Genomic DNA, 25,097 nt, shown 5'->3' on the forward strand with positions numbered 1-25,097 from the left:
CCCATGAGCTCAACCTGGGGTACTGGTGACAAGTGTAATCTGGGTCTTGGGCTCAAGCTGCTTCTATTCAATGCCAGGTTGGTGATTAAGAAGGCTCTCCTCATTCGGGATCTGATCTTGGATGAGGAGGCTGACCTCGTATGTGTGACTGAAACCTGGCTGGGCCCAGAGGGAGGAGTTCCTCTCTGTGAAATTTGCCCAGCTGGGTTTCAGGTATAGCATCAGCCGCAACCCCAGGAAAGTGGGGGTGGAGTGGCTGTAATAGCCAAGAAGACCTTTTGCCTACATAGACTCGTTGCTCCCGAGATGGCGGGTTGTGAGTCCCTCCTGGTGAAATTGGACTTAGGGGTTCAGGTGGGCTTGTTGCTCACGTACCTGTCTCCCAGTTACGTGTCAACAGCCCTGCCTGTGCTGCTCAAGGAGGTGGCCGGGTTGGCGGTGGAGTTCCCCGGACTTATTGTCCTGGGGGATTTCTATCTGCTGTCACTTGGAGGGTCCTCTGGATTAGCGCAGGAGTTCATGGCCACCATGACAGCCATGGACCTGACTCAAGTAGTTCAGGGCCCAAATCATGAGCAGGGACACACACCCAACATGGTATTCTTTTCAAAGCAATTGAGTAATGGTCTGGGACTAAGGGGCTTAGAAGTGTTGCCTTTGTCATGGTCTGACCATTTTCTACTGCGGCTTGGTTTCCTGGCTCCAATCCTCCCCCACATGGAGGCGGAACCTACTAGGTAGTTCCTCCCCAGACGGCTGATGGCCCGAGAGGGCTTTCAGGGGGCACTCGACCGAGTCTTTTGTCGTGGCCTGGAATAGGGCTGCAACGGAGGCTCTTGACCGAATTGCGCCATTGCAACCTCTCTGTGGCACTAGACCCCAGAGAGCTCCTTGGTTTACTGAGGAACTCCGGGAGTTGAAACGCCAGAAGAGACCTCTAGAGAAGCGATGGTAAATCCGAATCTGACCAAACACATTAAGCCTTACAAAGTGGTGCTCAAGGCGGCAAGATGCACTTATCATGCCGCCTTTATTGCATCAGCAGAATCCCGCCTGGCCACTCTGTTTAGGGTGACTCGCTCCCTTCTGAACCCTGGGGGAGTTGGTGAGCCCTTGTAGAGCAGTGCCAAGGCATTTAACTCGTTTTTCACTGATAAAGTTGCTCGGATCTGTTGTGTTTGGGCCTGGGCCAGCTGTTGCCCCACAGATGGGAGAGATGTGGCACAAAGTGAGTGCGAAAGCCTGGCTGACAGCCAGGAAGACATGGCAGCCAGCCAGGAGGATGAGGCCACTGGTTCGCAGGACTCAGCAGACAGCCCAGGGGATTTGGCATGCAGTCCCTCAGACAGTCTTTTGTCCTTGGATTCCTCTGCAGATCAATTCATAGACATGCGTAGCTGAAGAGCTATGCAAAGGAGGGATCAATTGAAGGATTATTACAGGTCATCAGAGTAGCACCTGGGTTGGGTGTGGTTCCCTTAATGAGGGCTAAAGGTATAAAAGGGAACAGAGGCACAAGGCAAACTGCGGATGTTTATCTGTGTTATTTTGTGGTTCCTGCTCTGACTATATAAAAAAACTATGAACAAATCCCTATGCACACTGCACATACCTTATTTGAAAGTAAAAAACAAAATGGGAATGTATTATTTAGAGGGCGGGAAGAAGTCTGACATTCATATATGTTTATGTTTGTTTTTAATTTAATTTTGTTGTTTAATACAGTGGTACCTCGGTACTCGACCACAATTCGTTCCAGAAGTGTGGTCGAGAACCGATTTGGTCGAGTACCGAATTTATTTATCCCATAGGAAATAATGGAAATGGATTTAATTGGTTTCCAGCCCCTGTTAACTCGCTGGGAACCAATTAAATCTATTTTCTTTATTTCCAATGGGATAAATAAATTCGCTACTCCAAGCTGCAGGAAAGGTGGGGGCTGCTGCATCTTGGCAGCTTCGGGGGGCTCTTTTCCTCATTGCTTCCCTTTATTACCTGTAAGCAGCTTCAAAAACTTTCTCCTTCCCTGTGGCTACAACAGCAGCGATTTCCCTTCCAGTAGCAACAGCGCCAGGAACGTCACGTGATGAAGCCGCCGGAGCCATCTCATTACGTGACGTTCCCGGCACTCTTGCTACTGGAAGGGAAATCGCTGCTGTTGTAGCCACAGGGAAAAAGTTTTTGAAGCTGCTTACAGGTAATAAAAGGAAGCAATGAGGAAAAGAGCCCCCAGAAGCTGCCATCCCGGCAGCTTCAGGGGGCTGAGGAGCTCTATAAGAGCTCCAAGCTGCAGGAAGGGTGGGGGCTGCTGCAATCCCACTCCTTTCTGCTACTTTCCTTTCCTCAATGCTTCCTCTTATTACCTGTAAGCAGCTGCAAAAACGTTCTCCCTCCCGTCGGCTGCAACGGCTTCCCTTCGAGGAACAACAGCGCCGGGAACGTCACGTAATGAAGGGAAGCTGCTGGAGCGGCGGCAACTGCTGAAATGGCTCCAGCAGTTTCCCTTCATCACGTGACGTTCCCGGCGCTGTTGTTCTTCGAAGGGAAGCCGTTGCAGCCGACGGGAGGGAGAACGTTTTTGCAGCTGCTTACAGGTAATAAGAGGAAGCATTGAGGAAAGGAGCCCCCAGAAGCTGCCAAGATTGCAGCAGCCCCCACCCTTCCTGCAGCTTGGAGTTCTTAGAGAGCTCCTCAGCCCCCTGAAGCTGCTGGGATTACATTTCGTATAATGAACAAAATTTTCTCTGGCTGTTCGGTATCTGAATTTTTGTTCAGATACCGAAGCAAATTTTTGCCGAAAATTTTGTTCGTTATCCGAAATGTACGAGAAAGGAAGCGTTCGAGTACTGAGGTACCACTGTATTAGGATGTATTAATTTGTAAAATTGGATTAGAATTTTAGAACTATATAGAATTACATAGGTAAAATTAATGGAAAATACATAGGATATATAAGGGGTTTATGATATGTACTGTATGGTTTTATGAGTTTGCATTATGAATTTTAAATATACTTGGAAATGTAGAGGATTGATGAAAGTTAATAATAGTAAATGATAAGTGCCTAAAAAGTAATTGAGCTTGGAAATATTGAATTAAATTATAGAAAAGTAAATATGGAAATGTATTAATTGATGCATTGGTGTTCAGATAGATTTTCATAGTATTATTAGATTACTATAATACTATGATAAATATTTAAGAAATGAAGATTTTAAAGCATGGATTTATTAATAGTTGTATTTTTAGTTTTGCTGTTTTTTTAGTTTTAATAGTAATAGATTTTGGTTTTGTTTTATTATTAATTTCTTTTAATAAAAAAGAAGGGAATTTTTATTTATTTATTTATTTATATAATTTATTTATTTTGGACTTCTATGCCGCCCAGTCCCAAAGGGACTGCGGCTCAAACACTATACTTTTCCGTCCACACCGAAAAAAAATTAGAGGGAACAAGGCCACATGGGTATTCAGAAGTTGCTTTAAACCTATTGTTTTCACTTCTGCTTAATTAAAGCTTCTTTTTAAAGTAGTCCATTTCAAGAGTCTTCACTTTCTCAAGCTAGAGGGAGAGGCAATCCTTACAGAAAACAATATTTTCAAAACAGTCAACCAAGAGAAGCCATTTTTGCTCCACTGAGGGGACATTGCAAACCATGTCTGAACAAAACAGGGAACATAGAGAAACCAAATGCTGGGCGGGAGGACATCAACCACCAACCACCCAGATGGATGCTTGCTTCTTGCACTCCTTTGGAGAAGATAAGATAACCCTGGAGGATCCCAAAAAGCCACGCTGGTTGATTGGCATCAGGAGGAAAGACAGCTGGGAGGGAAGAACCAAAGGAATCACCCTCCCCTGCGATAACCAAAAACCAGGGTGGAAATTGGAGCTAGAAGCCCTCTCTGACCAGGGGGAACTAACTGAAGCACCAGATCATCTGAAGAGACATATAATCCAGTTGGTGATGGAAACTTTGGAAAATCTCAAGTTTAATGGGGATCTGCAATAATTAGGATTCTTTGTGGCACATGTGCTCACCTACATGAAAGAGTACAGGTGTGATTTCCAAGCTCAAGGATCCCAAGTGTAAGTTGTTACCCTAGCCCTGGAGGGAGCTGCTGTCAGATGGATACCGCCCTACATAACACCGATACACCAGTACAGCAGGACTTTGACTGTTTCATGATGGTCCTGCAACAACATTTCAAGGACCACCTTGCAGATTGCAAAGCACAATGCCTGCATAGCCCAAGGGTCACCAAATCACCTAAATGAGTAGTACCTCACTGCCAAAGAAGCTGAGATTGATATGGTCAGAAACCATCACTGAGTGGGACGAGCAGGGAAGAAATCCCACCCCAATGGAAGCAAGAGCCCCTCAAACTACAAATCGCATTTTCTCCAAAATCTTCAACCTGTTTCAAGTGTAGAAAATACCAAGTCATTCTCAAACACCCACCCAGAAATCAGAATGCCCACTGATAAATTGTGAAACCTGACCAGCGTAGGAAGTAGACTGCCCTGAGGAGCAGGGAGATCATAACTCTATGATCCCTCTTTGGGGATGAAATGCTGGCATCTCAGCAGGAGGAATCACTCTCATATGGGAGTGATCCAGAGGATGAACCATTAGTAAGCAAACCATCAAGCTACTTACCCTTCCCTTAAGACTATTTACACACAACCAAGACAGGGAGGTTAAAAATCTCTGCTTTAGTGGACTCATGGTCCATCCTACTGCTTGATCAGCAGTAGGGAAGTTGAAGATTAACATAAGAAATCTGAAAACTCCTATTGCTTTTTATCAACTAGATGGGTCAATAGCAGAACAAGGTACTGCTCCAGTACATGCCCCATTCGTCTGAGGATGGTGGGCAGAGCTTAATCCCTGGGTGGAGCCTATCAAAGTCAGGAACTCTTTCCAAAAATCAGAGATGAATTGTACCCCTCAGTGTGATATGATTCGCTCAGGCATCCCATGGAGTCTATACACATGTGGGATAAATAACTTAGCCAGAGTTTTTGCCAACGCGATCTTCATGCATGCCACAAAGTGAACCTGTTGGAGGAAATGTCAGTAAGCACCCAAATCACAGTATTACCCCCATTCTCAGGCAATTCAATAATAAAGTCCATAGATATCTCCTTCCAGGATTTCCAGGCCTTGCCACAGATTGCAGCAGTCCTTTTGGCTTCCTGGAGGCCATTTAGCTGCTGCACAGACAGGGTAGCTAGCTACTTAATCTTCAATGTCTTTTTTAAGTGAAGGCCACCAAAACCACCTTCTTACTAGGCGCAAAGTTTTCACAAAGCCAAAGTGCCCTGCCACCTTGGAATCAAGGGCCTTCTCTAGTACCTCCTCCCTAACTAAATATGGGACATAGAGTCTGGATCCCACCCAAGCCAAATCGTCCTATAGAGTGCACTCCGTGGAATGTGCTTGGAACCATTCATCTGTCTTCAAGGCCTCCACCATTCGCAATTTGAGATCCACCGGGACCTCAACCTTCCAGTTCTTCTGTGCCCAAGTAACCACTGGGTATGCCAGCTGCTGGGCAGGGTTGAGTGGCTGAACCACCTCCTGCCTGGCGCTGTTGTATTGGGGCAACCTAGACAGAGCATCTGCCATAAAGTTTTTCCCTCCAGGCAGGTAGTGCACAAAGAAATTGAAATGGGCGAAATGTTGCAACCATCGAGCCTGCTTAGGTGACCTAGGGGTCTTTAGTGCCTCTAGGCCAAAGGGATGTTTAGCCCCCTCAAGAAAATGCCTCCAAGTTAGTAGGGCCCAAAAAGCGAAAGCTTTTTCCCATATGGCCCACCTCCTCTCAGTCTCAGTTAGTTTCCAGGAGGTGTAAGCACAAGGTTCTAAAACTTCCTCTGCATTCGCCTGCAGCAGCATTGCCCCCACCATAATGTCACTAGCGTCAACCTGAACTACAAGCGGGAAATCTGGGCCCAAGTTTGAAAATTGGCTATTTGCATTCTCTTTGCAAATGATGTTTGTGTTCTCTTTGCAGATGATGTTAAACTATTTAATACCACCAACAATAATGCTACCCTTCAAAAAGACCTTGAGCACGGAGCTGAATGGCTAAAACCTGGCAACTTCAAATCTCCACGACTAAATGCTCCGTCTTACACATTGGTAAAAAGAATCAGAATAAATATAAACTTGGAAGAATTGAACTTATTGATGACCCTCACTCTCTCAAAGACCTTGGAGTACTCATATCCAATGACCTAACTCCTAGAGCCCACTGCAACAACATTGCCAAAAAGGCTTTAAGAGTTGTTAACATAATCCTTCGCAGCTTCTTCTCTGGTAATATTGAACTGCTAACAAGAGCTTACAAAACATTTGTCTGGCAAATCCTGGAATACAACTCATCTGTATGGAACCCACATTACATATCTGACATCAACACAATTAAGAGAGTCCAGAAATATTTCACAAGAGTCCTTTACTCCTCTTCTCACAACAAAATACCTTACTCCACCAGACTTGAAATTCTTCGATTAGACAACTTACAACTCCGTCATCTCCGTTTCAACTTAACTATAGTTCATAAAATCATATACCAAATGTCCTACCTGTTAACGATTACTTCACGTTCAACCACAACAACACACGAGCATGAAATCGATTTAAGCTAAATGTCAACCGCTCCAAACTAGACTGCAAAAAATATGACTTCAGCAATAGAGTAATCAACGTCTGGAATGCACTATCTGACTCTGTGGTTTCTACTCCTAACCCCAAAACCTTTAACCTTAGACTATCTACAATTGACTTCTCCCCCTTTCTAAGAGGTCTGTAAGGGGCGTGCATAAGCGACCATTGTGCTTACCATCCCTCATCCATCTTCTATTGTTACCTTTTATCATTACTTATCTAATATTTTATATGTACAAATTGCCACCTTATAATTGTTTGACAAATAAATGAATGAATGAATAAATAAATAAAATAAGTGGGTGAAGTTGTTTAGTTTCCTCCTTTTAAAATGATATTTAAGAAAAGAAATGTGTTAATCAACTGTACCATTTCCCCCAAGCTTTGTAGAAATCCAATTCATCCTTATTTTGAATTTTCATTGTCAATTTTGACATTTCTGCACATTCCATGATTTTTATTAAAAGATTTAGGGTAGTTGGGTTTTTTTCTTGTTTCCAAAACTAAGCATATACAATTCTCATGGTGGTTAGGATGTGGAGAATGATGTACTAGTCTTCTTTTTAAATATTTTTTCTAACAATTCCCAAGAGGAATAATTCCGGTTTGAGGTGGCTTGTCTGGGAGATGATTTGTTCTAAGATCTTCTGGATTTTTTGCCAATATTTTTTCGTGGTGTCACAAGTCCACCAAACATGATAGTAAGTTCCAGGTTGTTTTTTTGCACTTCCAGCAGAATGGTGACATATTGGGGAACATTTTAGCAAGTTGAGCGGGTGGTAAGTGCCATCTGTAAAACATTTTATAGTGGTTTTCTTTATAAGATGTTGTCACGGTTAATTTATAGTTTGTGGTCCAGATTTTTTCCCATTCATTTAAATTAATTGAATAGCTAAAATGTTGGGCTTATGCAATCATTGTCCCTTTGACGTCTTCCTCAATTGTGTCATATTTTAAAAGAAAATTATAAATTTTAGATATTTTTTTTCTTCTGGGCCTAATATAATCTTATCAAGATTATATTTTGGGGTATAAATTTTTTATTATTTTTCACACCCTGCAGAGATTCCAATTCACATACCTCAAATCAAAATATAATACAATACAATATCAAATGCCAAATTCTTAATCAAATTAATCATTTTTTTCTAATTATTCATCCAATTATTTCTGGTATATATCATTCATCCTGTGCTACCTCCTTTCCAAATGCTATCATCCGGATTTTAGATAATGTTCTTCGCTTTCATTTATAGTTAAAGCTATCAAGATTTCTCTTGGCTATTTGCTATTTTTCCTAACTGTGCCATCTGCTTCAGTCCCTTTCTAGCATTCTTAGAAAACACATTCCTACTTTCATTTGAGAAAAGCCCTAATTTTATTGTAGCTGCCCTTAACAATAGAAAATATCCAAATTCATGTCTCTTTAAAAGCCCAGAAAGGAGGAAAAATTTAAAAAAATTAAAAAAGGAAAAAGGAAAAAAACAGCTAAATAAAGAGCAGAAAAAGAAAAGAAGAAACACTATTCATATCATATCTTAATCTATACATAGGAGGAAGGGTTGTTGTTAAAAATGTTTAAATACATTTCCTACTCAATTCATTTATTTCACAATCAATCAGTCCAATTAGATCAAATCAATTCAAATCATTTTAATTCAGTTCAAATAATTTCATCTTGAAGATTTTCAAAATCTAACTTCAAAATCTAACTTTCCCCCTTTTGTTACTACAGAGCTCTTTAACTCTTTAACTCTGGGCTATCTGCCCCTTTAACTCTTTTACTTCCTTAAATAAAAGTTTTAACAACTCTTTCTCTTCAGGTTCAGAGTCTGAACCAGGCTCTTCTCTTTCTCTCTCTGTCTCTCTCTCTTTTTCTCTTTATGTCTGCAGACTCTTTATTTCCCATTATTTTCTTTACTTCTTGATCTTAGATTTTTAAGGTAGTTTTCCCACTAGGAGATTGGAGTCTCTTTTAGTCTCCAAGCTACCTAGCCCACCCGAGGTAGTTTTCCCACTAGGAGATTGGAGTCTCTTTTAGTCTCCAAGCTACCTAGCCCACCTTTCCAATAGTTATCTTGCCCTTGGACGTTAATGGTAGTTTTCCCACTAGGCTTTCCCTGTTGGAGTTTTCCACTATTGAGACTTTCAATTCACACTTCACCAACTTTTGTGCCTCCTTTTCTGGCCAATTCCCTCGTGGGAGGATGGAACCGCAAATCAGGAGTCAACTCTCACATCATCCTGCAGATCCTCTAATAGGACCCCTCAAAAGGACATCTCACCACACACACTCAATAGTCTCCAAACAACCTAGCCTACCCGCCCAATAACCGTCTGAGTAAGTAGTCCCTTAGTTGTAAAATGCCATAGCAAAATACAGGTACTTACCAGACCTGTGCACAGGGTTGCCCGGTCCTCGAGAGGCATTCTATTATTTCTCTTTGTCTTCTTTGTCTCTTCCTCTTTCTGTCTCCTTGTCCTAGTGATCTCATTTAGCCAATTTTACGGGTCTACCAGAGCCAATTGCCTATCTATGGAGGTCCGTCCTCTGTCCAAATGGGACAGGGTGCACCTAAAGACGCTCCTCCCTGGACAGCCGACAGGATGGAATCCCGGAGAGCCCCCAAGTTGTGCGCTGAAATTTTATGAAAAAGTTCACATGAGATGTTTGGACAAAGAGAACAGAAATGTTTATTCTCTCTGGGTATACCAAAAACGGTTTGCAAAGCGGGTACTCTTCATAAGGGAAGAGACACTTGTACAGAAGCTAAAGAGCAGGTTATATAGGTTTTACAAATCACAAAGGTACATAGAATTCCTCAACTTATCACAGGGGTACACAAAATTCCTTGCCTAAATATGGTCTACATCCTGTTTCTTTCTCCTGAAGATGAATAGTACCTTATATGGTTTATTGGGTAAACAGCAAACATTTATCTTGTTAAACAGCAAACATTTATCTTGTTAAACAGCAAACATTTATCTTGTTAAACAGCAAACATTTATCTTGTTAAAACAGATCCTAAAATGACAGTCACAAGATAAGGAAACACAGGAAATCCTACTCTTGTTAAAGACAGAAATTACAGACAGCAAATACTGATATTCTTAAAATAAAACTTAAATTATTTTATACACAATGGATTTTTCCTTCAGCTTCAAGGCAGAATTAGACAGATTCACGGATGCCAAGTGTATCGGTGGTTATTGAAACGGATGTCCATGTGCTGCCTCTATGTTGGTTGAGGCAGGTAGGATTCCCTTGAGTACTATTTGTTGGAGGTCAGGGGAAAGGGAGGGTATTGCCTTTTCTTTCTGCTCAAGATCCCCATGGTCAATTGGTGGGCCACTGTGTCACACAGAATGCTGGACTCGATGGGCTTTGGCTGATTCAGCATGGCTCTTCTTATGTTCTTAAAGCAACCTCGGAAGTTGAATGATTCAATTCCTTCTGGGAAATGTATGGCTTTTCCACAGCCTAAATCTTCAGGTGATCTATTTTTGGGAGGTTTTTTCCCTCTCCCCACCTCCTCCATCAGAGAATCAAAATGTTGCACTACTGTTGAAAATGGGGGTGGTTCATGTGACTGATTAGGCATAACTGCCGTCAAGTTGGCAATGCCCACTCAGTCACATGACCATCAAGCCACTCCTACCCAGTCACATGACCAGCAAGCCACACCCACATTGTGGTAATAATTTTTTTTTGCTGACCTTCTCTGATTCAAGTATATTATGGCTTCAGTTGGGGATAACCATTTTTGGTATGGAGTGATAATGGTTTCTTTTTATATGTTGCCAGAGATCAAGCAGGGTTCTTCTTATGTAACGTTGTTAAAAAATGATGGTATTTTGTGACTCTCAGATCCTAAGAAGGCATGCCACCCAGATTGAAGATCAAAGCCTTCCAAGGTTAGTATTCATTGTTTTTTTAGCGTTATCCATTCTTTTAATAGATTCAGAATTGTAGCCTGATAATATAGTTCCATATTAGGCCAACCCAAACCACCTCTCATTCTCATGCAGGTGTTTTAATTTAAACCTCGCCTTTGGTTTTTTGCCCAGATAAATTTGTGCATTCTTTTAATGAAGTTTGTTCAAAAACATTTTATTTATTTTAATTGAAGTTATCTGGAATAAGTATAAAAAGTGTGGTAGTATGTTACTTTTAATTACGGCTATTTTTCCCATTAAAGAAAGTTGTAGGTTGGACCATCTAGCGAAGTCTTTTTGTATATTAGTGATTAATTTTTTGAAGTTATCCTTTTTAATGGTACTACAATCCTGCGACCTCTCCAAACTGGTGAATTTCATTAATAAAAATTGGTGCTGATTCTAATGGATCTTGTACCATATCATCAGCAAAAGCTTGCACTTTATAGTGCTCTTTTTTATTTTAACCTTTTAATTTCTTTGTTGTTTCTTACTCTTTAAAATAAAATTTCCAAACCGAGGATAAAAATTAATGGATCCGAAGGGCAACCCTGGTGCACACCTTTCCTTATATTTATTTTTTCTGTGATACCATTGCTTACTAGAATTTTTGTCGATTGTTGTGAGTATATCGCTCTAATAAGTCTTACAAAGTTATTACCAAATTGCATAGTTGCCAACTGAGTTGTGAAAAATTGCCAATATAAACTATTGAAGGTTTTTTGTAAGTCGAAAAATATCAAGGCTGCAGATTTATCAATATTTTTGTTATAGTATTCTAAAGTGTTTAGGACAGTTCTTGTGTTTATTCCAATGTTTCTCTGAGGGAAACATTGGAATAACATAACTCCAACATTTTGGTTGGAGTGTATTATTTGATTAAGTATTCTCTTTAGTCTTTCAGCAATTAATGAGGTGAAAATTTTATAATCTGTATTAAGGAGAGAAATTGGCCTATATTTCTGAATATATTGTCTATCTTTCGTTTCTTTAGGGATTAATGTTATATATGTGTTGTTCCAAGAAGTTGGGAGTTTGCCTTTCTCAAGAGCTTCGTTAAAAAGATCCAGCGTTGGATCTAAAGTTTCTTGGAACAGTTTATAAAGTTCACTGGATAAACTGTCTGGACCTGGAGTTTTATTATTTTTTTGTTTGGCAATTGCATTTTTAAATTCCATTGCAGTTATTTTGTCGTTTAAGGTGACCTGATCTTCTTCAGTTATAGTTATCAATTCCATTTTACTAAAAAAAATAGAAATTAATTCTTTTATTTCTCCCTTGTCATATAGTTCTTCATAAAATGACTGATTGCCTTTTATCATTGATTTTTCTCTTTAAGTTTCCCGTATTATCAAATAAAGCCTCAATTGTTTTATCTGCTTTTTGTTGGGCAAGTTTTAGTACTATCTTTATTTGCAGATTTGAAGTTGTTTTTTTTAGCGGCTTTTAATTTCCACGAAAGTTCTTCTTGGGTTCTTAAATTTATTTCATGTCTAATACTGTTTAACTTTCCTAGTATCACGGTATTATTGGCTTTATTTTGTAGGGTATTTTCTAAATTTTGTAGTTTTGAATTTAATGTACGTAGTTTACTTTCCTTTTGCTTTTTTTCTTTTAGCTGAGTATGCAATATAAATTCTCCTTATATACGCTTTCATCGTGTCCCATAAGTTCTGAGTTGATATATTACGATCATTGTTGATCTGAAGGAAACAACACAACTCACGTTTTAATGTTTTATTAAAGTCTTTTTCCTCAATGATTATTTGGTTCATTGTCCCTCTTTGTTTTGATTTGTTGGTTGAATCTCTCCATTTCAACAATATAGGGTTAGGGTCTGCCCAGGTGTTGTGAAGTATTTGAATATCTACTATTTCTTTTCTTTTTTTTAATTTAAATTTTTTAAATTACATATATACACATTTACACAAATAAAATAAATGGTATAAATCATGAGTAGAAACAATGCCAAATTAACACATACAGTGTTCCCTCGATTTTCGCAGGTTCGAACTTCACGGATAGCCTATACCATGGTTTTTCAAAAAATATTAATTAAAAAATACATCGCGGGTTTTTTTCTATACCACGGTTTTTCCCGCCCGATGATGTCATACATCATCGCCAAACTAATAATTTTTGCAAATAAATAACAAAAAAAGTAATTATTGTTAATAAATAATTATGTTTATAAATATCAGGATCACTAAGTGTTTTATTCAATGGTGAGTACCAGTAATAATGGTGAGTAAATGGTTGTTAAGGGAATGGGAAATGGTAATTTAGGGGTTTAAAGACTTAAAGGATGGCTTGTGATACTGTCCATAGCCAAAAATAGTGTATTTACTTCTGCATCTCTACTTCGCGGAAATTCGACTTTCGCGGGCGGTCTCGGAACGCATCCCCCGTGAAAATCGAGGGAACACTGTACTAACAAACAGACAGACAAACAAAAAATAGAATAATTCGTATAATATAATTAATTACTTATTTAAGTACACTAAACAATAATGACAATAACAATTAACATATAACATAATATGTAACATTTATACTTAAATTCCCTTGAGGGGGTAAGTTATAAATCATCATATAGTTTTAAATTATCTTCTGGTGAAGTATAACATTGGTATCTACCATTTTCTCCTTTAGGTTGTCCATATTTTTTTTTTAATCATTTTTATTTTCTTAACCGCCTTCATTCATTCATATTTAATTTATTTAAATTCATACAAATCTTCCCTAAAAAAATATTGTATATAGATCTTTTATGATTTGTCATATGAAATAAAAAGGATATAAAGTATTATTATTATTGTATTTCAGTTTAAGTTTTTGTTTATTCCCTTAAACCAATTATAGAAGTATTTCCAAGTTTTATAATGGTCGGATTCTTCTTTGTTTTTTAATTTGAGTGTTAATGCGTCTGATTCTGCACAATCTAGGATTTTTTTTAATATCAAATCGTCATCTGGAGGTTTGGGTTGTTTCCATTGTTGGGCAATTGCCATCCTAGTTACAGTCAATATGTGTATTAATAAATAATATTTATTTTTATCTATTTTTTGGTCTATGATCCCAAGGAGGAACTCTTCGGGTCTTCTATTTATTTTAATTTGTAATATTTCTTTTATCCAATTTTGTGTTTTAATCCCAAATTTTTTAATTATTGGGCAAGTCCACCAAATGTGATAATAAGTCCCCTTTTCTTTACATCTCCAACATTTTGGATTTATTCCTTTATACATTTATGCTAGTCTTGCTGGGGGGAGGTGCCATCGGTAGTACATTTTGTATATGTTTTCTCTAAATGCTGTTGATCTCGTCTGTAGTTTTTAGTCCAAATTGTTTCCCATTTATCCAAACGTATACTATACCCAAAGTTTCTGCCCCAGCTGTGCATATTATTTTTAACAATATAATCCTCCATTTTATAATTTAACATGTATTTATAAATTTTTGAGATCATTTTCTTATCTTTACTTAAGATTATTTTGTCCAATTCTGTTTCTTTTATTTGTATCTCTTTTCTTTTCCCTTCTTGATATTTTGATTTTATTAAGTTATACGTCCACCAATCCATTTTTATTCCAGTTTCTTCTAATTGTTCTCTTGTTGTTAATTCCCCGTTTCTCTCCAGTATTTGGTAGTAATTAAGCATTTTGTTTAACTCTCTCGAATTTGGATATATTATCGCCTCCATGCTGGAATACCATTTCGGGATTTGAGGATAATACATTTTTTAAATTTTGGTCCAGATTGTGTATAATGAATTCCTAATTATATGCTGCCTAAAGTAGCTGTGTATTTTTTCTTTGTTATCCCATAAGAAGGCATGCCACCCAATCCTCAAGTCATGTCCTTCTAATATCAATAATCTTTTGTTTTCTAATTTGAACCATTTCCTCAGCCAATCCATAATCGATGCGTTATAATATATTTCGAAGTCAGGTAGCCCAAAACCTCCCTGTTTAACATTGTCTTGCATGTATTGAATTTTGATCCTAGGTTTTTTCCCGGCCCAGACAAATTTTGTTATTATTCTGTTCAATTTTTGAAAGAAGGTTTTTTTTAACATAATTGGGATTGTTCTGAATAAGTACAGTATTCTAGGTAAGATGGACATTTTAATTGTTGATATTCTACCAGTAAGTGAAATAGATAATTTATTCCATTTTTCCAGTTTTGTTTGTATTTCTTTTATTAGGACTGTATACAGTGATCCCTCAGGTTTCACGAGGGTTCCGTTCCAAGACCCCTCGTGAAACTCGATTTTTCACGATATAGCGGTGCGGAAGTAAAAACACCATCTGAGCATGCGTGCCATTTTTTTCATGGCCGCACATGCGCAGATGGTGGAGTTTGCGTGTGGGCGACGGGGAAGACCCAGGGAAGGTTCCTTCGGCCGCCCAACAGCTGATCTGCTCTGCAGCGCGGCAGCAGTGAGGAGCCGAAGATGGGGTTTCCCCGTTGCCCAGGCAACGGGGAAACCCCATCTTCGGCTCCTCGCTGCTGCCACGCTGCGGAGCAGATCAGCTGTTGGGCGGCCGAAGGAACCTTCCCAGGGGCTTCCCGCCGCCCAGGCAAAGGGGAAACCCCAAGATCGCTTGCCGCTTGCCCGTTCACCTGCCCGCCCGGCTGCTCGCTTGCCCGTTCACCCGGCCACTCCGCTTGCCCGTTCACCCGCCCGCCCGGCTGCTCGCTTGCCCGTTCACCTGCCCGCCCGTCCGCTCCGCTTGCCCGTTCACCCGCCCGCCCGGCTGCTCGCTTGCCACTCGAGAGCAAGAGGGGGAGAGATAGAGAAAGAGAGAGAAGGAAAGAAAGAGATGAGAGAGGGAGGAAGAGAGTGTGAGAGAGGAAGAAGCAAGATAGAGAAAGAGAGAGAGAAAGAAAGATGAGAAAGGAAGGGAGTGACGTCATCGGGTGGAAAAATCGCGATATAGCGTTTTGCAAAGATCGAGATCGCGAAACTCGGGGGATCACTGTAGTTATCTTCTTTTATTGTAGTTGCTTTTGATGATAGTTTTATTCCCAAATATTTAACTTTTTTACAATTTGTAATTCTAATTTATCTTCTAATGTTTTCTTCTCTATATTTGTTAAGTTTTTTGTCAATATTTTAGTTTTTTGTTTATTGATTTTTAGCCCTGATACTTTTAGCCCTGAAACCCCATCTTCGGCTCCTCGCTGCTGCCACGCTGCGGAGCAGATCAGCTGTTGGGCGGCCGAAGGAACCTTCCCAGGGGCTTCCCGCCGCCCAGGCAAAGGGGAAACCCCAAGATCGCTTGCCGCTTGCCCGTTCACCTGCCCGCCCGGCTGCTCGCTTGCCCGTTCACCCGCCCGCCCGGCCACTCCGCTTGCCCGTTCACCCGCCCGCCTGCCCGGCTACTCGCTTGCCCGTTTACCCGCCCGCCCGGCCGCTCCGCTTGCCCGTTCACCCGGCCGGCCGCTCCGCTTGCCCGTTCACCCGCCCGCCCGCCCGGCTGCTCGCTTGCCCGTTCACCCGCCCGCCCGGCTGCTCGCTTGCCCGTTCACCCGGCCGGCCGCTCCGCTTGCCCATTCACCCGCCCGCCCGGCTGCTCGCTTGCCCGTTCACCCGCCCGCCCGGCCGCTCCGCTTGCCCGTTCACCCGCCCGCCCGGCTGCTCGCTTGCCCGTTCACCCGCCCGCCCGGCCGCTCCACTTGCCCGTTCGCCCGCAGGCCCAGCCGCTCCGCTTGCCCGTTCGCCCGGCCGCTCCGCTTGCCCGTTCACCCGCCCGCCCGGCTGCTCGCTTGCCACTCGAGAGCAAGAGGGGGAGAGATAGAGAAAGAGAGAGAAGGAAAGAAAGAGATGAGAGAGGGAGGAAGAGAGTGTGAGAGAGGAAGAAGCAAGATAGAGAAAGAGAGAGAGAAAGAAAGATGAGAAAGGAAGGGAGTGACGTCATCGGGTGGAAAAATCGCGATATAGCGTTTTGCAAAGATCGAGATCGCGAAACTCGGGGGATCACTGTAGTTATCTTCTTTTATTGTAGTTGCTTTTGATGATAGTTTTATTCCCAAATATTTAACTTTTTTACAATTTGTAATTCTAATTTATCTTCTAATGTTTTCTTCTCTATATTTGTTAAGTTTTTTGTCAATATTTTAGTTTTTTGTTTATTGATTTTTAACCCTGATACTTTACCAAATTTAGTAATCTCTTTTAGTAAATTTTCACCTGATTCTATGGGGTCCTCTATATTAAATACTAAATTGTCGGCAAATGCTTGAATCTTGTATTCCTGTCCCTTTAAATTCAACCCTTTGATGTTTTTATTTGACCGTATCTGTCTTAATAAGATTTCTATAGCCAAGATGAATATTAAGGGGGAGAGCGGGAACCCCTATCTTACTCCTTTTTCAATTTTTATGTTCTCTGTTAATTGTCCATTTATTATGACTCTTGCTGATTGTTTAGAATATATTGTCCTAATTGCTCTTACAAATTTTTCTTTAAATTTCATCTTAATCAATTGGTTAGTAAAGAAGTTCCAGTTTAAGTTATCAAACCCTTTTTCCGCATCCAAAAATATTAAGGCCAAATTTTTCCCTGGGTTTGCCTCGTAATATTCTAAAATATTTATTATGTTTTTCAAATTATTTTTAATATTTCTATTTGGTAGGAAACCATTTTGATCCAAATGTATTATTTCATTGATTATCGTTTTAAATCTTTCCGCTAATATTGTCGTAAAAATTTTATAATCAGAATTCAACAATGCAATGGGTCTATATTGTTTTATTGAGTGTCTTTGTTCTGGGTCCTTTGATATTAATGTTATTAACCCCTCTTTCCAAGATTCAGGCATTGCTCCTTTATTTAGCACTTCATTTAGTATTTGCAACATTAATTTTTTAACTGGGTCGTACATTTGTTTATAGAATTCGGCTGGTATTCCATCTAATCCCGGTGTTTTATTATTGTTTTGTTTTTTGATTGCTAACTCTAGTTCTGTCATCGTTATATCTTTGTCCATCCTGTCTATATTACTCTCAGATATTTGTGGTATCTTGGTCTCGTTTAAGTACAGATCTATTTCTTCTTTTTTTAATATCATCTTTCCTATATAGCTGTTGAAAGTAGTTTTGAATTATCTTTTTTTTCACTTCTATGTCAATTTGTTTTTCTCCTCTTTCAACTTCTAATTGTTGGATATATTTCTTCTCAGTCTGTTTTTTAATTTTATAAGCTAGCCACCTTCCCGGTTTGTTCGCATGTTCAAAATAGTTTTGTTTTACGGATCTTATTTTTTGGGCTATTTCCTCCTGCACTATCAAATTTATCTTATGTTTAATTAGTTCTCTTTTTTCTTTTAATTCCACTTTTTTTGGGTCTTTTATCCACTCGGCTTCTATTTGTTCTAGTTCTTTTTGATTTTCTCTCATCTCTTTGTTTTTGTTTTTATTTTTTTTGCTTGTATATGCTATTGTTATCCCTCTAATATAAGCTTTAGTTGGATCCCATATGTTTTGTATCATTGTATCATTGTTCCAATTTTTTCCCAAAAATACGTCTAATTCTTTATTTATGAATTCTTTATATTTATTTTCTTGTATAGTTTTTGTATTCATTGTCCATCTATTCTTCTTAATTTGGTTCCCTTTAATTGTAATACTTACTGGGTTGTGGTCTGCCCAAAAATTGGGTTCTATTTCTGCTGATGTTATCTCTTTTTGTAGCTCTATGTTTACCCATATCATGTCCAATCTGGACCATGATTTGTGGGGGTTTGAATAATAAGTGTATTTTTATTCATCTCTATGTCTTTCCCTCCATGTGTCTTTTAGTTTGAATTCTTCTATAATATCTTTGAGTTCATCTGGTAACTCTTTTTTCTTTTTATTCTTTTCTTTATCCTTATAGTCTTTATCATGATCTATTATTATATTTAATATGAACTTCTTGAAGTCTCCGACCACACAGATATTTCCTTTTTCAATTTTTATTATTTTTTGATACAACTTTTTGTAAAAGGTTTTTTGATCTTTGTTAGGAGCATATATCACAATTAAATTTGGTTTTTTTTGTTTGATTTCAATTTCTATGATGAGTATTCTACCCTCTTCGTCGCTATCAATTACTTTGGGATTTAACCAACTTTTAACATATATCGCAATTCCTCTTTTTTTCTCCTTAGCAAGGGATGTAAATAGTTTCCCCAATTTTGGGTTTTCCAATACTTTTTTATCCTTTTTTTTAATATGAACTTCTTGAAGGCACACAACATCTAAATTTTGTTTTATTAATTTTGCATATACTTGTCCTCTTTTTTGAGGAGAGTTCAACCCATTGATGTTCACCGAAAATAATTTAATCTCTTTGTCCATTCTGTGTTAACTATTTAGCTCTTTTACTACTTCTTAATTCTCTATGGTTTCCTGTCTTTTCCTCTTTCCCTTTACTGAGTTTGTCTGCCCTCTCTGCAACCCAGGTACAGGCCCCTTGCCTTCCACCAATGATAGAAATCTGTTTAACATAGATCCTGAGTTAGTGAAGTTCCTTAATCCGCCTACAGTTGACCAACTGGTAGCAGCCCCACCTTCCCTTACTAACCTTCCTGGGGATGCATCTGAGCTCCTATGCCTGGAAGAGAAGAAACTAGAACAGATACTTCTCAAGAACCACCAACCTGCGGCCTGGGCTGTACGAGCCGCCACCTCAGCATCTTTCTTCATGAGGGCTAACCTTTCCTGGCTCAAGGTACTCCAGGAATGTGTCCCATAAGCTGATGTTAGGTTCCAGCAAGACGTCAGTAAAATTCTGGCTACAGCCCACTATACAGCAGATGCCTCATTGCAAGCAGCCCATTTTGCTTCCCATACCATGGCCACATTGGTGGTGGTTCAGTGTCTCCTCTGGCTGTGTTCCTGGCAGTCTGATATCTGCCACAAGTGGAAGCTGGCATTTTCTCAATTTGATGGTCAGCACCTCTTCGGCTCTTCACTGGATCCCCTCCTTATCAAAGATAAGGATAAATGTAAGATTTTGCCTGCAACCACTCACAGAGGGAACACCCGTCCTTCTCTCCAGCCCAATTGACCCTACCATCCACCTGTACAGGTGCCAAAAATCTTAGGCCCCAAGGTCAGTATGGGGGGGGAGGCAGTGGTTCTACCAGGATCATTACTCTAGGGGTAAACCAAACAAATGGCCCTATTGAGGAAGAGGAGGTCATACTGCCTGTCGCACTAAGTGAGCTTGCAGATGACAGAGACACCCCCCCATCAGCAGTTGACTTTCTCTTTTTGCCAACCGATGGGGGGAAGATGCATGGGTCAGGGAGATGGTGAAATTTGGCCTCTCCCTAGAATTTCTCTCCATTCCTTCGAATTTCTTCCTCTGATGCCCGCATCAAATAACCCTTGAAAAAAGCATATCATGTGAGAGACAATTAACCACCTACTGAAAATTTGAGCGATCCAGCAGGTGTCAGAATCCCAAGCCGGGCAAGGATTATATTCCATTCTTTTTGTGGTTCCAAAGTCTTTGGTGGGGGGGGGGGAGAGCCATTCTTGACCTCAAAAGGCTGGACCAAAAGGTTGATACCAAAGGTTCAAGATGCACTCACTTCAGTCCATCTTGGCATGAGTTCGGAGGGGCAACCTCCTGGCTTCTCTAGACCTAACGGAGGCTTACCTCCACATTCCCATCTACCCTGATTTCCAACAATAGCTCCAGTTTTGCTATGGGGGCATCCATTATCAGTATAGGGTCCTATCCTTTGGACTCTCCTCAGCTCCCAGAATATTCACTAAGCTGCTAGCAGCCTTGGAGGCCCACCTGAAGACACTCCACATGCATGTCCACATGCAAGTCCTTCTGACTTCCTCCAGGAATCAACCCATGCATGATATCCAGGTAACTATCAACAACTTGAGATACCATGGATTCTCCATTAATGAGGAGAAAAGCTATCTCTCCCCTTCTACTTGTATTTGCCATCTGGGAGCTATTGTGGACTCCCTGGAGTGTAGGGTGTTCCTATCCCAGGAGTGGCAGGACAGCATTCTGGATCTACCTTCTGCAACACCATACGGTCTCCCTGAGACTCCTCTCAATGCTCCTGGGAAAACTAATTTCGACCATCAATATTGTTCCTTGGGCACACCTACACTCCAGGGACTTGCAATGGTTCCTTTTACCTTTCCAGAAATCTGGCCAGGATACCTCTCCTGCAAAGATCCTGCTCCCTCAGAAGGTCTGCCAATCTCTCCTGTGGTGGATGCCCTCCTCCCTGAGCCAACGGTCTGGATCCCACTATCCTTATGAAGGTCAACTCCCACCATCACAGAGCCCAGGAACTGACACTTCCCTCCTTTTGTTTCTGTCCTTTCCATCCTCTGGAACATAAGTGGCACACCCTAGATATTAGAAAGGTGCTTCATACCTACATAAAACACTCCGAAGAGTGGCGTAAATTGGAGGCCTTATTCCTCTCCTACTTCCCAACTTCCATGGGACAGAAAGTATCTGCAGCTGTGGTGGGGAGGTGGATTAGGGTAGTAATAGCTAGAGCCTATGACCTGTCTTCCTCTACCCATCTGTTGGGTATAAGCACTGACTCAACTAGGAGCGCAGCTGCCTCTGCAGCCTTTTCCACTCAAGCTTCCATTGAGGTGGTGTGTAGGACTGCCACCTGGGCTTCCCTTTCTTCCTTCATAAAGCATTATAAAATCAATGTTTTTGCATCGGCGGATGCTGCATTCAGTCGTAAGGTACTTCAGCAGGTATTCCCCTCTACCTCAGAAGAGTCCTAAATCCCTCCCATGGGACATAAGCGTTGGCATGTTCCACTCTGGCTGCTATCTACTCCCACTAGGGAAAATAAGACCCCCCCGATTGTAAGACATATGGGGGATTTCAGGGGGGTCGGCTAATATAAGCCATACCCCGAAAGTAAGACATATGTCTTACTTTCGGGGAAACACGGTATGAAGAGACAGTAGAACCTCGACATACGTCCCCCCCGCCGCCGCCCCCCCCGCCGCCGCCTGCAAGTGCTCTGCCAGGCGGCTCTCCCCGCTCCGCTCTTCGATATGCCGGAGAGCAGGAGAAGGGGGCGTCCGGACCCCCCCCCAGCAGAAGCCAAGGGGGGGGTCCTTTCAAGCGGCGCTGGGCGAAAGAGGGCGGGCAGCCAGCAGCAGAAGGTGAGAGGTGCCTCCTTCTCCGGCTCTCCGGCAGATCGAGCGCGCGAAGAGGCACCTCTCACCTTCCGCTGCTGCTGGCCGCCCTCTTTCGCCCAGCGTCGCTTCGGAAGCCGCCGAACGCCATCAGGGGGGCGCTTGGCGACCGCCACTTGGCGAGCGGCGAGGCGGTTGCCAAGCGCCCCCCTGACGGCGTTCGGCGGCTTCCGAAGCGACGCTGGGCGAAAGAGGGCGGCCAGCAGCGGCGGAAGGTGAGAGGTGCCTCTTCGCGCGCTCGATCTGCCGGAGAGCCGGAGAAGAAGGCACCTCTCGCCTTCTGCTGCTGGCCGCCCACCCTCTTTCGCCCAGCGCCGCTTGAAAGGACCCCCCCTTTCCACCCCTTGTCGCCCGACAAAGGAGAAACTTCTGCAAATCGTGCGCCGTCTCCAGCGCTCTCTCCGGGTCGGGTTGTGTGAAAGAGGCTGGGGTTGGGGGAAGGGGAGAGGTAAGATGTGTTTGTTTTTTTTGCAACGCCGCTCCGTTGGGGAAAGAGGGAAGGTGGTTCGCTCGGAGTTGGGGCTGAACAGAAGCGCGTGGAGAAGCCCAACCTTGGGGTGGGGTGGGGGAGAAGGGAGAGCAAGGAGGGCCATTGTGCATTGCCAGGTGGTGGGGGTCTCCCCCAGTTCAAAAGGTGCCTTGGCTGGAAGAGTAGCTGGTTTCCAGGGCATAAACTGGCTCGCTTCCGGGGATGGTGCACATCCGCTCACTTGCAGGGAAACAGCTTTGGGTCTAAAGAGGCGCTCCGGGCGCAAGATTGTATCCCGAGTAGTAATTCCATTTACTGCTCCGATGTGCCTCGCTGCAGGCTTTCTGTCAACGAAATAACAGCAACATGTTCTCGGAAGCCACCGCCTCTTCCCCTGCCTCGCTGCCCCTTGTCTTGGGTGACAAGGGGTGGAAAGGGGGGGGGCGGAGCTGCGCCCTCCTTCGCCCGCCTCCTTTCCAATGTAAGACATACCCCGAAAGTAAGACATAGTGGGGCTTTTGGGGGTAAAAAGAAAGTAAGACACTGCCTTACTATCGGGGAAACACGGTAGAATGTCAAAAAATGAATTAGTAGAGTTTTTGGATATATAGATAATGAAAAAAGTATGATACTTGGGGATCCAAGTGTCAGCGAAATGCTCAACGCTTAAACAGGATAACTATATAAAATTTAAAAAGCAAATCCAGGAAGATCTGGAAAGATGGCAAACTTTGCAATTATCATTAATTGCATTAATGGCAGAATTGCATTGATTAAGATGACCATACTTCCACGGTTGCTCTTCTTGTTTTCAATGATACCAATTAAAATTGATAAAACCTTTTTTAACAAGATTAATAAAATAATGACCAAATTTATTTGGCAAGGCAAGAGACCGAGGATTAGTTTAAAACTGCTACAAGATGCAAGAATAAGAGGCCATTTTGGGCTCCCTAACTGGGAGCTATACTATCAAGCAACAGAAATGACATGGATTAAAGAATGGATTTTGCTTATAAATAAGCAGAATATTAGAAGGACATGATTTTATTCTTATTATTTATTAGATTTGTATGCCGCCCCTTTCCGGAGACTCGGAGCAGCTCACAACACAAAACATGGTACAAATCCAACAATAAAAAGCAATTTAAAACCCTTAGTATAAAAACAATCATACATCTCAGACAAACCTTGCCTAAAACGGAAGGGGAATCAATTTCCCCATGCCTGATGGCAGAGGTAGATTTTGAGGACTTTGCGAAAGGCAAGGCGGGTGGGGGCAATCCTAATCTCCGGGGGAGTTGATTCCAGAAAGTTGGGGCCGCCACAGAGAAGGCTCTTTCCTTGGGTCCTGCCAGACTACATTATTTCGTCAACGGGACCCGGAGAAGGCCAACTCTGTGGGACCTAACCGGTCACTGGGATTCGTGCAGCAGAAGGCGGTCTCTGAGATATTCTAGTCCGATGCCATGAAGGGCTTTATAGGTCATAACCAACACTTTGAATTGTGACCAGAAACTGATCGGCAACCAATGCAGACTGCGGAGTGTTGGTGTAACATGGGCATAGCTAGGGAAGCCCATGATAGCTCTCGCAACTGCATTCTGCACAATCTGAAGTTTCCGAACACTCTTCAAAGGTAGCCCCATGTAGCGTTACAGTAGTCAACCTCGAGGTGTTGAGGGCATGAGTGACTGTGAGCAGCGACTCCCAGTCCAGATAGGGCCGCAACTGGTGCACCAGGCGAACCTGGGCAAATGCCCTCCTCGCCACAGCTGAAAGATGGTTCTCTAATGTCAGCTGTGGATCGAGGAGGATGCCCAAGTTGCGGACCCTCTCTGAGAGGGTCCCCCAAGGTAATGGATGGACAGATGGAATTGTCCTTGGGAGGCAAAACTCACAGCCACTCCGTCTTATCAGGGTTGAGTTTGAGTTTGTTGACACCCATCCAGACCCTAACAGCCTCCAGGCCAATTTACAAATTGGGTGGCACACTTTCATGTGGTATGGAGGACATAAAATACAAAGCTACTTTGAGAGTATCTTATTAGTATTTCGAAAGCAATCTAAAAGAATTAGAAATAAAAGTATGTAAAACGTGGATGACAAAAAAGAGAAATGGTGGCAGCATTTGATAATTTATGTAACAAAGATTTAAAGGAATTAAGATCTAAGAAAATGATTGTTAGAAACTGAAAAAATGTACCGGTATATTTTGAATTTAATGTTTTATTCTAATCTTTTTCTTTTCTTTCTTTATTCTATAGATTGTCTTAGTCTTTTTTTGGTTTTTAGATATAATTTAATTTTTGAAATATGAATTTATTATATAAAATGTTTATATATATACACGTCATTAAAATATATGATATTTTTATGTATTCTTAGATACGATTGATTATGATGCTATGTGTATTTTCATATATATTGTTAAGGTTCAGAAAAATAAAAAACTTATACACCCCCACCCCCACCCCCCAAAAAAGAAAGAAAGCTTATTTAGTAAGAACAAAACATTACTTGGAGATTAATGTACTCCATTCAATCATACTTTCTTTTACAAATAGAAACAAAGATCTTGAAGATTTTGTAATTTAAGATTAATTTAAAATATATACAGAAAACTGTACTTTTGGCAAGTGATTATGGGTGGCCACAGAGTGGTAAAAAAACAAACCAAGATCACAATGATGAGAGTTTGATTAAGCCCTGCTCTTTTTATGTTCATTGCAACATGTGGTACATTTATGAAACAATTGAAGCTTTGATTATGCTCTCATAACTTCCATATTAACTTTTTACCATGTCTAGTGGGA

At 41.4% G+C, this 25,097-nt stretch overlaps 1 protein-coding gene across 1 annotated transcript in view; it reads left to right on the forward strand.

The window, feature by feature from the left end:
- C1QTNF7 (C1q and TNF related 7) overlaps positions 1 to 25,097 on the forward strand; it is a 130,341-nt gene that overhangs the window by 4,516 nt on the left and 100,728 nt on the right. The gene's annotated exons all lie outside the window — the stretch shown is intronic.

This window comes from Erythrolamprus reginae, chromosome 7 (assembly GCF_031021105.1).
Source record: "Erythrolamprus reginae isolate rEryReg1 chromosome 7, rEryReg1.hap1, whole genome shotgun sequence".
NCBI lineage: Eukaryota > Metazoa > Chordata > Lepidosauria > Squamata > Dipsadidae > Erythrolamprus > Erythrolamprus reginae.